The sequence below is a fragment of the Oncorhynchus clarkii genome, chromosome 27 (assembly GCF_045791955.1).
Source record: "Oncorhynchus clarkii lewisi isolate Uvic-CL-2024 chromosome 27, UVic_Ocla_1.0, whole genome shotgun sequence".
Classification (NCBI taxonomy): domain Eukaryota; kingdom Metazoa; phylum Chordata; class Actinopteri; order Salmoniformes; family Salmonidae; genus Oncorhynchus; species Oncorhynchus clarkii.
The window spans coordinates 45612286-45627772 of NC_092173.1; positions in this window are offsets into that span (position 1 = coordinate 45612286).

Here is a 15487-nt window from a genome sequence, read left to right on the forward strand (position 1 = left end):
TGTTGACACTTCCTGCACATGAATATGATGTTGTTGACACTTCCTGCCCATGAATATGATGTTGTTGACACTTCCTGCCCATGAATATGATGTTGTTGACACTTCCTGCCCATGAATATTATGTTGTTGACACTTCCTGCCCATGAATATGATGTTTTTGACACTTCCTGCCCATGAATATTATGTTGTTGACACTTCCTGCCCATGAATATGATGTTGTTGACACTTCCTGCGCATGAATATGATGTTGTTGACACTTCCTGCCCGTGAATATGATGTTGTTGACACTTCCTGCCCATGAATATGATGTTGTTGACACTTCCTGCCTAAGTTTGCCCACTTTGCCAATGAAATAATCATTAAAATAATTGTCAACATCAAATAGTTTTGTGATGAATAAGCCATCTGATTGGATGAAAGATGGAGTTGAATTTGTCTTTCTGCCCATAATTTCATTTAAAATACTCCAAAGTTTTTGTTTTTTCCATCATTATAAACACCATGGTGGCTGGGCAGACCATGTGGTCAACCGTGGTTTGACCTTGAGAGAGAGGCTGGGCAGACCATGTGGTCAACCATGGTTTGACCCTGAGAATGGCTGGTTAGACCATGTGGTCAACCAAGGTTTGACCTTGAGAGTGGCTGGGCAGACCATGTGGTCAACCATGGTTTGACCTTGAGAGTGGCTGGGCAGACCATGTGGTCAACCGTGGTTTGACCTTGAGAGAGTGGCTGGGCAGACCATGGTTTGACCTTGAGAGTGGCTGGGCAGACCATGGTTTAACCTTGAGAGAGGCTGGGCAGACCATGGTTTGACCTTGAGAGAGGCTGGGCAGACCATGGTTTGACCTTGAGAGTGGCTGGGCAGACCATGGTTTGACCTTGAGAAAGGCTGGGCAGACCATGGTTTGACCTTGAGAGAGGCTGGGCAGACCATGGTTTGACCTTGAGAGAGGCTGGGCAGACCATGGTTTGACCTTGAGAGAGGCTGGGCAGACCATGGTTTGACCTTGAGAGAGGCTGGGCAGAGAGTGCAGACCAATCTGAGCCGCTTCACCGTAGTGCCCATCATCTGGACGTTCCACAATGAGAAGAGGTTTGTACCGCAGACATTGGACCTCTCTACTACTTTTACTACTTGATAGTAGTACAAACATAAAGCACAGTAAAGACTGTAGATTCCAATACGTACTGTAAGGGTTGTTTCATGTCTTACTGTATGTATATGAAACTGGGAGCGATACTACTCTGTAACATGTTTATATTGTGAAGTGTTTACTGTAATGTACGGCATTTTGTTTTTGTTAGAACTGAAAGACGATGACCAACGAAGACCACATGGCGGTAAAACGCGTCTGTTTACAGACTATCAGGAAGCTGCCATTGTGCCAACGGTAGTTGGTAGTTGCCAACGGTGGTTGGCTGGTAGTTGCCAACGGTGGCTGGTAGTTGCCAACGGTGGTTGGTAGTTGCCAACGGTGGTTGGTAGTTGCCAACGGTGGTTGGCTGGTAGTTGCCAACGGTGGTTGGTAGTTGCCAACGGTGGTTGGTAGTTGCCAACGGTGGTTGGCTGGTAGTTGCCAACGGTAGTTGGTAGTTGCCAACGGTGGTTGGTAGTTGCCAACGGTGGTTGGTAGTTGCCAACGGTGGTTGGTAGTTGCCAACGGTGGTTGGTAGTTGCCAACGGTAGTTGGTAGTTGCCAACGGTGGTTGGCTGGTAGTTGCCAACGGTGGTTGGTAGTTGCCAACGGTGGTTGGTAGTTGCCAACGGTGGTTGGTAGTTGCCAACGGTGGTTGGTAGTTGCCAACGGTAGTTGGTAGTTGCCAACGGTGGTTGGCTGGTAGTTGCCAACGGTGGTTGGTAGTTGCCAACGGTGGTTGGCTGGTAGTTGCCAACGGTGGTTGGTAGTTGCCAACAGTGGTTGGCTGGTAGTTGCCAACGGTGGTTGGTAGTTGCCAACGATGGTTGGTAGTTGCCAACGGTGGTTGGTAGTTGCCAACAGTGGTTGGCTGGTAGTTGCCAACGGTGGTTGGTAGTTGCCAACGGTGGTTGGTAGTTGCCAACGGTGGTTGGCTGGTAGTTGCCAACGGTGGTTGGTAGTTGCCAACAGTGGTTGGCTGGTAGTTGCCAACGGTGGTTGGCTGGTAGTTGCCAACGGTGGTTGGTAGTTGCCAACAGTGGTTGGCTGGTAGTTGCCAACGGTGGTTGGTAGTTGCCAACGGTGGTTGGTAGTTGCCAACGGTAGTTGGTAGTTGCCAACGGTGGTTGGTAGTTGCCAACAGTGGTTGGCTGGTAGTTGCCAACGGTGGTTGGTAGTTGCCAACGGTGGTTGGTAGTTGCCAACGGTGGTTGGCTGGTAGTTGCCAACGGTGGCTGGTAGTTGCCAACGGTGGTTGGTAGTTGCCAACGGTGGTTGGTAGTTGCCAACGGTGGTTGGCTGGTAGTTGCCAACGGTGGTTGGTAGTTGCCAACGGTGGTTGGTAGTTGCCAACGGTGGTTGGCTGGTAGTTGCCAACGGTAGTTGGTAGTTGCCAACGGTGGTTGGTAGTTGCCAACGGTGGTTGGTAGTTGCCAACGGTGGTTGGTAGTTGCCAACGGTGGTTGGTAGTTGCCAACGGTAGTTGGTAGTTGCCAACGGTGGTTGGCTGGTAGTTGCCAACGGTGGTTGGTAGTTGCCAACGGTGGTTGGTAGTTGCCAACGGTGGTTGGTAGTTGCCAACGGTGGTTGGTAGTTGCCAACGGTAGTTGGTAGTTGCCAACGGTGGTTGGCTGGTAGTTGCCAACGGTGGTTGGTAGTTGCCAACGGTGGTTGGCTGGTAGTTGCCAACGGTGGTTGGTAGTTGCCAACAGTGGTTGGCTGGTAGTTGCCAACGGTGGTTGGTAGTTTCCAACGATGGTTGGTAGTTGCCAACGGTGGTTGGCTGGTAGTTGCCAGGAGTCCAATAGGATTCTAATAGGAGTCCGATAGGATTCTAATAGGATTCTGATAGGAGTCCAATAGGATTCTAATGGGATTCTAAAATGATTCTAATTGGAGTCCAATAGGATTCTAATGGGATAATAATAGGATTCTAATAGGAGTCCAATATGATTCTAATAGGAGTCCAATAGGATTCTAATAGGATTCCGATAGGATTCTAATAGGATTCCGACAGGACTCTAATAGGATTCTGATAGGAGTCCAATAGGATTCTAATGGGATTCTGATAGGAGTCCAACAGGATTCTAATGGGATTCTGATACGAGTCCAATAGGATTCTAATGGGATTCCGATAGGATTCTAATAGGATTCCGATAGGATTCTAATAGGATTCCGACAGGACTCTAATAGGATTCTGATAGGAGTCCAATAGGATTCTAATGGGATTCCGATAGGATTCCGATCGGAGTCCAATAGGATTCTAATAGGATTCTAACAGGAGTTCAATAGGATTCTAATGGGATTCTGATAGGAGTCCAATAGGATTCTAATGGGATTCAGATAGGATTCTGATCGGAGTCCAATAGGATTCTAATGGGATTCTGATAGGAGTCCTATAGGATTCTAATGGGATTCCAATAGGATTCCCATCGGAGTCCAATAGGATTCTAATAGGATTCTAATAGGAGTCCAATGGGAGTCCAATAGGATTCTAATAGGAGTCCAATAGGATTCTAATGGGATTCGGATATGATTCTGATCGGAGTCCAATAGGATTCTAATAGGTTTCTAATAGGAGTCCAATAGGATTCTAATAGGATTCTAATAGGAGTCCAATAGGATTCGAATAGGAGTCCAATAGGATTTGAATAGGAGTCCGATAGGATTCTGATAGGATTCTAATAGGATTCTGATAGGATTCTGATCAGAGTCCAATAGGATTCTAATGGGATTCTAATATGATTCTAATAGGAGTCCAATAGGATTCTAATAGGAGTCCAATAGGATTCTAATCGGATTCTAATAGGAGTCCAATAGGATTCTAATGGGATTCTGATGGGAGTCCAATAGGATTCTAATGGGATTCCGATAGGATTCTGATCGGAGTCCAATAGGATTCTAATGGGATTGTAATAGGATTCTAATAGGAGTCCAATAGGATTCTAATAGGAGTCCAATAGGATTCTAATATGATTTTGATCGGAGTCCAATAGGATTCTACTAGGATTCTAATAGGAGTCCAATAGGATTCTAATGGGAGTCCAATAGGATTCCAATGAGATTCCAATAGGATTCAACTAGGATTCCGATAGGATTCTAATAGGATTTTAATAGAGGTGACACAAAAAACTGTAGGACATTTCTAACTTTAATTTTTTTCTAACTTTTTAACGGTAGTGTATGTATTGATAAAGATCTTTTACATCAGCTGATATCACAAAGTGCTGTACAGAAACCCAGCCTAAAATGCCGGTGTAGAAGCACGGCGGCTAGGAAAAACCTCCCTAGAAAGGCAGGAACCTAGAAAGAAACGTACTACTTAAATTCACACAGGAATCCGGATAAGACAGGAGACCCACTTTCCCGAGACAAGGCCGAGTATAGCCCACGAAGATCTCCCCCCACGGCACGAACAGGTTATGGTCAATAATACCAAAGGTAGCACGGAAATCTATAGTGCAGCTCTCATAATCTTCTTATTTTCAATTTATTTCAACCAGTCATCGGTCATTTGTGTCAGTGTTGAGTGCCCTTCTCTATAAGCATGCTGAAAGTCTGTTGTTAATTTGTTTACAGAGAAATAGCACTGTATTTGGTCATACACTATTTTTTTAAACAAAAGTTTGCTAAGAGCTGGCAGCAAGCTGATAGGTCGGCTGTTAGAGCCAGTAAAGGCTGCTTTACCACTCTTGGGTAGCAGAATGACTTTGGCTTCCCTCCAGGCCTGAGAACAAAGACTTTCCTCTAGACTCAGATTAAAGATGTGACAGATAGGAGTGGCTATAGAGTCAGCTACCATCCTCAGTAGCTTTCCATCTAAGTTGTCAATGCCAGGAGGTTTGTCATTATTGATTAATATCAATATTTTTCCACCTCTCCCACACTACCGTTACAAAATTCAAGCTTGCAAAGCTTTTCTTTCATTATTTGTTTTTTTATGCATGAATATGATGTTGTTGACACTTCCTGCCCATGAATATGATGTTGTTGACACTTCCTGCCCGTGAATATGATGTTGTTGACACTTCCTGCCCATGAATATGATGTTGTTGACACTTCCTGCCCATGAATATGATGTTGTTGACACTTCCTGCCCGTGAATATGATGTTGTTGACACTTCCTGCCCATGAATATGATGTTGTTGACACTTCCTGCCCGTGAATATGATGTTGTTGACACTTCCTGCCCATGAATATGATGTTGTTGACACTTCCTGCCCGTGAATATGATGTTGTTGACACTTCCTGCCCATGAATATGATGTTGTTGACACTTCCTGCCCATGAATATGATGTTGTTGACACTTCCTGCCCATGAATATTATGTTGTTGACACTTCCTGCCCATGAATATGATGTTGTTGACACTTCCTGCCCATGAATATGATGTTGTTGACACTTCCAGCCCATGAATATGATGTTGTTGACACTTCCTGCCCATGAATATGATGTTGTTGACACTTCCTGCCCATGAATATTGTGTTGTTGACACTTCCTGCCCATGAATATGATGTTTTTGACACTTCCTGCCCATGAATATTATGTTGTTGACACTTCCTGCCCATGAATATGATGTTGTTGACACTTCCTGCCCGTGAATATGATGTTGTTGACACTTCCTGCCCATGAATATTATGTTGTTGACACTTCCTGCCCATGAATATGATGTTGTTGACACTTCCTGCCCGTGAATATGATGTTGTTGACACTTCCTGCCCATGAATATGATGTTGTTGACACTTCCTGCCCATGAATATGATGTTGTTGACACTTCCTGCCCATGAATATGATGTTGTTGACACTTTCTGCCCGTGAATATGATGTTGTTGACACTTCCTGCCCATGAATATGATGTTGTTGACACTTCCTGCCCATGAATATTATGTTGTTTACACTTCCTGCCCATGAATATGATGTTTTTGACACTTCCTGCCCATGAATATGATGTTGTTGACACTTCCTGCACATGAATATGATGTTGTTGACACTTCCTGCCCATGAATATGATGTTGTTGACACTTCCTGCCCATGAATATGATGTTGTTGACACTTCCTGCCCATGAATATTATGTTGTTGACACTTCCTGCCCATGAATATGATGTTTTTGACACTTCCTGCCCATGAATATTATGTTGTTGACACTTCCTGCCCATGAATATGATGTTGTTGACACTTCCTGCGCATGAATATGATGTTGTTGACACTTCCTGCCCGTGAATATGATGTTGTTGACACTTCCTGCCCATGAATATGATGTTGTTGACACTTCCTGCCTAAGTTTGCCCACTTTGCCAATGAAATAATCATTAAAATAATTGTCAACATCAAATAGTTTTGTGATGAATAAGCCATCTGATTGGATGAAAGATGGAGTTGAATTTGTCTTTCTGCCCATAATTTCATTTAAAATACTCCAAAGTTTTTGTTTTTTCCATCATTATAAACACCATGGTGGCTGGGCAGACCATGTGGTCAACCGTGGTTTGACCTTGAGAGAGAGGCTGGGCAGACCATGTGGTCAACCATGGTTTGACCCTGAGAATGGCTGGTTAGACCATGTGGTCAACCAAGGTTTGACCTTGAGAGTGGCTGGGCAGACCATGTGGTCAACCATGGTTTGACCTTGAGAGTGGCTGGGCAGACCATGTGGTCAACCGTGGTTTGACCTTGAGAGAGTGGCTGGGCAGACCATGGTTTGACCTTGAGAGTGGCTGGGCAGACCATGGTTTAACCTTGAGAGAGGCTGGGCAGACCATGGTTTGACCTTGAGAGAGGCTGGGCAGACCATGGTTTGACCTTGAGAGTGGCTGGGCAGACCATGGTTTGACCTTGAGAAAGGCTGGGCAGACCATGGTTTGACCTTGAGAGAGGCTGGGCAGACCATGGTTTGACCTTGAGAGAGGCTGGGCAGACCATGGTTTGACCTTGAGAGAGGCTGGGCAGACCATGGTTTGACCTTGAGAGAGGCTGGGCAGAGAGTGCAGACCAATCTGAGCCGCTTCACCGTAGTGCCCATCATCTGGACGTTCCACAATGAGAAGAGGTTTGTACCGCAGACATTGGACCTCTCTACTACTTTTACTACTTGATAGTAGTACAAACATAAAGCACAGTAAAGACTGTAGATTCCAATACGTACTGTAAGGGTTGTTTCATGTCTTACTGTATGTATATGAAACTGGGAGCGATACTACTCTGTAACATGTTTATATTGTGAAGTGTTTACTGTAATGTACGGCATTTTGTTTTTGTTAGAACTGAAAGACGATGACCAACGAAGACCACATGGCGGTAAAACGCGTCTGTTTACAGACTATCAGGAAGCTGCCATTGTGCCAACGGTAGTTGGTAGTTGCCAACGGTGGTTGGCTGGTAGTTGCCAACGGTGGCTGGTAGTTGCCAACGGTGGTTGGTAGTTGCCAACGGTGGTTGGTAGTTGCCAACGGTGGTTGGCTGGTAGTTGCCAACGGTGGTTGGTAGTTGCCAACGGTGGTTGGTAGTTGCCAACGGTGGTTGGCTGGTAGTTGCCAACGGTAGTTGGTAGTTGCCAACGGTGGTTGGTAGTTGCCAACGGTGGTTGGTAGTTGCCAACGGTGGTTGGTAGTTGCCAACGGTGGTTGGTAGTTGCCAACGGTAGTTGGTAGTTGCCAACGGTGGTTGGCTGGTAGTTGCCAACGGTGGTTGGTAGTTGCCAACGGTGGTTGGTAGTTGCCAACGGTGGTTGGTAGTTGCCAACGGTGGTTGGTAGTTGCCAACGGTAGTTGGTAGTTGCCAACGGTGGTTGGCTGGTAGTTGCCAACGGTGGTTGGTAGTTGCCAACGGTGGTTGGCTGGTAGTTGCCAACGGTGGTTGGTAGTTGCCAACAGTGGTTGGCTGGTAGTTGCCAACGGTGGTTGGTAGTTGCCAACGATGGTTGGTAGTTGCCAACGGTGGTTGGCTGGTAGTTGCCAACGGTGGTTGGTAGTTGCCAACAGTGGTTGGCTGGTAGTTGCCAACGGTGGTTGGTAGTTGCCAACGGTGGTTGGTAGTTGCCAACGGTGGTTGGCTGGTAGTTGCCAACGGTGGTTGGTAGTTGCCAACAGTGGTTGGCTGGTAGTTGCCAACGGTGGTTGGCTGGTAGTTGCCAACGGTGGTTGGTAGTTGCCAACAGTGGTTGGCTGGTAGTTGCCAACGGTGGTTGGTAGTTGCCAACGGTGGTTGGTAGTTGCCAACGGTAGTTGGTAGTTGCCAACGGTGGTTGGTAGTTGCCAACAGTGGTTGGCTGGTAGTTGCCAACGGTGGTTGGTAGTTGCCAACGGTGGTTGGTAGTTGCCAACGGTGGTTGGCTGGTAGTTGCCAACGGTGGCTGGTAGTTGCCAACGGTGGTTGGTAGTTGCCAACGGTGGTTGGTAGTTGCCAACGGTGGTTGGCTGGTAGTTGCCAACGGTGGTTGGTAGTTGCCAACGGTGGTTGGTAGTTGCCAACGGTGGTTGGCTGGTAGTTGCCAACGGTAGTTGGTAGTTGCCAACGGTGGTTGGTAGTTGCCAACGGTGGTTGGTAGTTGCCAACGGTGGTTGGTAGTTGCCAACGGTGGTTGGTAGTTGCCAACGGTAGTTGGTAGTTGCCAACGGTGGTTGGCTGGTAGTTGCCAACGGTGGTTGGTAGTTGCCAACGGTGGTTGGTAGTTGCCAACGGTGGTTGGTAGTTGCCAACGGTGGTTGGTAGTTGCCAACGGTAGTTGGTAGTTGCCAACGGTGGTTGGCTGGTAGTTGCCAACGGTGGTTGGTAGTTGCCAACGGTGGTTGGCTGGTAGTTGCCAACGGTGGTTGGTAGTTGCCAACAGTGGTTGGCTGGTAGTTGCCAACGGTGGTTGGTAGTTTCCAACGATGGTTGGTAGTTGCCAACGGTGTTTGGCTGGTAGTTGCCAACGGTGGTTGGTAGTTGCCAACAGTGGTTGGCTGGTAGTTGCCAACGGTGGTTGGTAGTTGCCAACGGTGGTTGGTAGTTGCCAACGGTGGTTGGCTGGTAGTTGCCAACGGTGGTTGGTAGTTGCCAACAGTGGTTGGCTGGTAGTTGCCAACGGTGGTTGGTAGTTGCCAACGGTGGTTGGTAGTTGCCAACGGTGGTTGGCTGGTAGTTGCCAACGGTGGTTGGTAGTTGCCAACGGTGGTTGGTAGTTGCCAACGGTAGTTGGTAGTTGCCAACGGTGGTTGGTAGTTGCCAACGGTGGTTGGCTGGTAGTTGCCAACGGTGGTTGGTAGTTGCCAACGGTGGTTGGTAGTTGCCAACGGTGGTTGGCTGGTAGTTGCCAACGGTGGTTGGTAGTTGCCAACGGTGGTTGGTAGTTGCCAACGGTGGTTGGTAGTTGCCAACGGTGGTTGGCTGGTAGTTGCCAACGGTGGTTGGTAGTTGCCAACGGTGGTTGGTAGTTGCCAACGGTGGTTGGTAGTTGCCAACGGTGGTTGGTAGTTGCCAACGGTAGTTGGTAGTTGCCAACGGTGGTTGGCTGGTAGTTGCCAACGGTGGTTGGTAGTTGCCAACGGTGGTTGGTAGTTGCCAACGGTGGTTGGTAGTTGCCAACGGTAGTTGGTAGTTGCCAACGGTGGTTGGCTGGTAGTTGCCAACGGTGGTTGGTAGTTGCCAACGGTGGTTGGCTGGTAGTTGCCAACGGTGGTTGGTAGTTGCCAACAGTGGTTGGCTGGTAGTTGCCAACGGTGGTTGGTAGTTGCCAACGATGGTTGGTAGTTGCCAACGGTGGTTGGCTGGTAGTTGCCAACGGTGGTTGGTAGTTGCCAACAGTGGTTGGCTGGTAGTTGCCAACGGTGGTTGGTAGTTGCCAACGGTGGTTGGTAGTTGCCAACGGTGGTTGGCTGGTAGTTGCCAACGGTGGTTGGTAGTTGCCAACAGTGGTTGGCTGGTAGTTGCCAACGGTGGTTGGTAGTTGCCAACGGTGGTTGGTAGTTGCCAACGGTGGTTGGCTGGTAGTTGCCAACGGTGGTTGGTAGTTGCCAACGGTGGTTGGTAGTTGCCAACGGTAGTTGGTAGTTGCCAACGGTGGTTGGTAGTTGCCAACGGTGGTTGGCTGGTAGTTGCCAACGGTGGTTGGCTGGTAGTTGCCAACGGTGGTTGGTAGTTGCCAACGGTGGTTGGCTGGTAGTTGCCAACGGTGGTTGGTAGTTGCCAACGGTGGTTGGTAGTTGCCAACGGTGGTTGGTAGTTGCCAACGGTGGTTGGCTGGTAGTTGCCAACGGTGGTTGGTAGTTGCCAACGGTGGTTGGTAGTTGCCAACGGTGGTTGGTAGTTGCCAACGGTGGTTGGTAGTTGCCAACGGTGGTTGGTAGTTGCCAACGGTAGTTGGTAGTTGCCAACGGTGGTTGGCTGGTAGTTGCCAACGGTGGTTGGTAGTTGCCAACGGTGGTTGGTAGTTGCCAACGGTGGTTGGTAGTTGCCAACGGTGGTTGGTAGTTGCCAACGGTGGTTGGTAGTTGCCAACGGTGGTTGGTAGTTGCCAACGGTAGTTGGTAGTTGCCAACGGTGGTTGGCTGGTAGTTGCCAACGGTGGTTGGTAGTTGCCAACGGTGGTTGGCTGGTAGTTGCCAACGGTGGTTGGCAGTTGCCAACAGTGGTTGGCTGGTAGTTGCCAACGGTGGTTGGTAGTTGCCAACGATGGTTGGTAGTTGCCAACGGTGGTTGGCTGGTAGTTGCCAACGGTGGTTGGTAGTTGCCAACAGTGGTTGGCTGGTAGTTGCCAACGGTGGTTGGTAGTTGCCAACGGTGGTTGGTAGTTGCCAACGGTGGTTGGCTGGTAGTTGCCAACGGTGGTTGGTAGTTGCCAACAGTGGTTGGCTGGTAGTTGCCAACAGTGGTTGGTAGGTGCCAACGGTGGTTTGTAGTTGCCAACGGTGGTTGGCTGGTAGTTGCCAACGGTGGTTGGTAGTTGCCAACGGTGGTTGGTAGTTGCCAACGGTAGTTGGTAGTTGCCAACGGTGGTTGGTAGTTGCCAACGGTGGTTGGCTGGTAGTTGCCAACGGTGGTTGGTAGTTGCCAACGGTGGTTGGTAGTTGCCAACGGTGGTTGGCTGGTAGTTGCCAACGGTGGTTGGTAGTTGCCAACGGTGGTTGGTAGTTGCCAACGGTGGTTGGTAGTTGCCAACGGTGGTTGGCTGGTAGTTGCCAACGGTGGTTGGTAGTTGCCAACAGTGGTTGGCTGGTAGTTGCCAACGGTGGTTGGTAGTTGCCAACGGTGGTTGGTAGTTGCCAACGGTGGTTGGCTGGTAGTTGCCAACGGTGGTTGGCTGGTAGTTGCCAACAGTGGTTGGCTGGTAGTTGCCAACGGTGGTTGGTAGTTGCCAACGGTGGTTGGTAGTTGCCAACGGTGGTTGGCTGGTAGTTGCCAACGGTGGTTGGCTGGTAGTTGCCAACGGTGGTTGGTAGTTGCCAACGGTGGTTGGCTGGTAGTTGCCAACGGTGGTTGGTAGTTGCCAACGGTGGTTGGTAGTTGCCAACGGTGGTTGGTAGTTGCCAACGGTGGTTGGTAGTTGCCAACGGTGGTTGGTAGTTGCCAACGGTAGTTGGTAGTTGCCAACGGTAGTTGGTAGTTGCCAACGGTAGTTGGTAGTTGCCAACGGTGGTTGGTAGTTGCCAACGGTGGTTGGTAGTTGCCAACGGTAGTTGGTAGTTGCCAACGGTGGTTGGTAGTTGCCAACGGTGGTTGGTAGTTGCCAACGGTGGTTGGTAGTTGCCAACGGTAGTTGGTAGTTGCCAACGGTGGTTGGTAGTTGCCAACGGTGGTTGGTAGTTGCCAACGGTAGTTGGTAGTTGCCAACGGTAGTTGAAAACAATGCCATAAGACTACAGGGAAATCCAACAACAGATGATTTTTTTTAAATAAAAAAATTAAAAAGCCATCTTCCATAACATCAGCGTGAGCTTATCAACCGTAGTGTGCATCCTTATGAAACACCATCTTTGGATGAAGCAAATCTACAGAATCACATTTGAAAGGAATTCCCAAAGAGTGAAGGATAAACGGTATGAATATGTGCAAGTAGGTAATGTATTAGTATTGCTGTCTTGAAACATTAGAGACTCATTGATGTTGACAGTGAACTTTACCACACAGCAATTACAGTATTAACTGTCATTTCAGAGAATCATTGAGTTGAATACAAGTCCCATTCTCCCAGGAACTCATATACCTAGATGAGGCTGGATTCAATTTAGCGAAGACGAGGAGGAGAGGAAGGAACATCATTGGTCAACGCGCCATCGCTGAGGTACCTGACCAACGCGGGGGAGAAATGTCACCATATGAGCAGCTATGAGCCACAATGTGGCTCTCCACCGTCATGCTACTGTTGGACCATACAACACTGCCCATCTCCTTCATTTCCTGAATACCTTACATGACAATCGTTTTCAGCCAGAGCAGAGAGACACCAGGTGACCCTGAGGAGAGAGACACCAGGTGACCCTGAGCAGAGAGACACCAGGTGACCCTGAGCAGAGAGACACCAGGTGACCCTGAGCAGAGAGACACAAGGTGACCCTGAGCAGAGAGACACCAGGTGACCCTGAGCAGAGACACACCAGGTGATCCTGAGCAGAGAGACACCAGATGATCCTGAGCAGAGAGACACCAGGTGATCCTGAGCAGAGAGACACCAGATGATCCTGAGCAGAGAGACACCAGGTGATCCTGAGCAGAGAGACACCAGGTGACCCTGAGCAGAGAGACACCAGGTGACCCTGAGCAAATCAAATCAAACTTATTTGTCACATACACATGGTTAGCAGATGTTAATGCGAGTGTAGCGAAATGCTTGTGCTTCTAGTTCCGACAATGCAGAGAGACACCAGGTGATCCTGAGCAGGGAGACACCAGGTGATCCTGAGCAGAGAGACACCAGGTGATCCTGAGCAGAGAGACACCAGGTGATCCTGAGCAGAGAGACACCAGGTGACCCTGAGCAGAGAGACGCCAGGTGACCCTGAGCAGAGAGACGCCAGGTGATCCTGAGCAGAGAGACGCCAGGTGATCCTGAGCAGAGAGACACCAGGTGATCCTGAGCAGAGAGGGCCAGGTGATCCTGAGCAGAGAGGGCCAGGTGATCCTGAGCAGAGAGGGCCAGGTGATCCTGAGCAGAGAGACGCCAGGTGATCCTGAGCAGAGAGGGCCAGGTGATCCTGAGCAGAGAGGGCCAGGTGATCCTGAGCAGAGAGACGCCAGGTGATCCTGAGCAGAGAGGGCCAGGTGATCCTGAGCAGAGAGACGCCAGGTGATCCTGAGCAGAGAGGGCCAGGTGATCCTGAGCAGAGAGGGCCAGGTGATCCTGAGCAGAGAGACACCAGGTGACCCTGAGCAGAGAGACACCAGATGACCCTGAGCAGAGAGACACCAGGTGATCCTGAGCAGGGAGACACCAGGTGATCCTGAGCAGAGAGACACCAGGTGATCCTGAGCAGAGAGACACCAGGTGATCCTGAGCAGAGAGACACCAGGTGACCCTGAGCAGAGAGACGCCAGGTGACCCTGAGCAGAGAGACGCCAGGTGATCCTGAGCAGAGAGACGCCAGGTGATCCTGAGCAGAGAGACACCAGGTGATCCTGAGCAGAGAGGGCCAGGTGATCCTGAGCAGAGAGGGCCAGGTGATCCTGAGCAGAGAGGGCCAGGTGATCCTGAGCAGAGAGACGCCAGGTGATCCTGAGCAGAGAGGGCCAGGTGATCCTGAGCAGAGAGGGCCAGGTGATCCTGAGCAGAGAGGGCCAGGTGATCCTGAGCAGAGAGGGCCAGGTGATCCTGAGCAGAGAGACACCAGGTGACCCTGAGCAGAGAGACACTAGGTGATCCTGAGCAGAGAGACACCAGGTGACCCTGAGCAGAGAGACACCAGGTGACCCTGAGCAGAGAGACACCAGGTAACCCTGAGCAGAGAGACACCAGGTGACCCTGAGCAGAGAGACACCAGGTAACCCTGAGCAGAGAGACACCAGGTGACCCTGAGCAGAGAGACACCAGGTGACCCTGAGCAGAGAGACACCAGGTGACCCTGAGCAGAGAGACACCAGGTGATCCTGAGCAGAGAGACCCCAGGTGACCCTGAGCAGAGAGACACCAGGTGACCCTGAGCAGAGAGACACCAGGTGACCCTGAGCAGAGAGACACCAGGTGACCCTGAGCAGAGAGACACCAGATGACCCTGAGCAGAGAGACACCAGGTGACCCTGAGCAGAGAGACACCAGGTGACCCTGAGCAGAGAGACACCAGGTGACCCTGAGCAGAGAGACACCAGGTGATCCTGAGCAGAGAGACCCCAGGTGACCCTGAGCAGAGAGACACCAGGTGACCCTGAGCAGAGAGACGCCAGGTGACCCTGAGCAGAGAGACGCCAGGTGACCCTGAGCAGAGAGACACCAGGTGACCCTGAGCAGAGAGACACCAGGTGACCCTGAGCAGAGAGACACCAGGTAACCCTGAGCAGAGAGACACCAGGTGACCCTGAGCAGAGAGACACCAGGTGACCCTGAGCAGAGAGACACCAGGTGACCCTGAGCAGAGAGACACCAGGTGATCCTGAGCAGAGAGACCCCAGGTGACCCTGAGCAGAGAGACACCAGGTGACCCTGAGCAGAGAGACACCAGGTGACCCTGAGCAGAGAGACACCAGGTGACCCTGAGCAGAGAGACACCAGATGACCCTGAGCAGAGAGACACCAGGTGACCCTGAGCAGAGAGACACCAGGTGACCCTGAGCAGAGAGACACCAGGTGACCCTGAGCAGAGAGACACCAGGTGACCCTGAGCAGAGAGACCCCAGGTGACCCTGAGCAGAGAGACACCAGGTGACCCTGAGCAGAGAGACGCCAGGTAACCCTGAGCAGAGAGACGCCAGGTGACCCTGAGCAGAGAGACACCAGGTGACCCTGAGCAGAGAGACACCAGGTGACCCTGAGCAGAGAGACACCAGGTGACCCTGAGCAGAGAGACACCAGATGACCCTGAGCAGAGAGACACCAGGTGACCCTGAGCAGAGAGACACCAGATGACCCTGAGCAGAGAGACACCAGGTGACCCTGAGCAGAGAGACACCAGGTGACCCTGAGCAGAGAGACACCAGGTGACCCTGAGCAGAGAGACACCAGGTGATCCTGAGCAGAGAGACCCCAGGTGACCCTGAGCAGAGAGACACCAGGTGACCCTGAGCAGAGAGACACCAGGTGACCCTGAGCAGAGAGACACCAGGTGACCCTGAGCAGAGAGACACCAGGTGACCCTGAGCAGAGAGACACCAGGTGACCCTGAGCAGAGAGACACCAGGTGACCCTGAGCAGAGAGACACCAGATGACCCTGAGCAGAGAGACACCA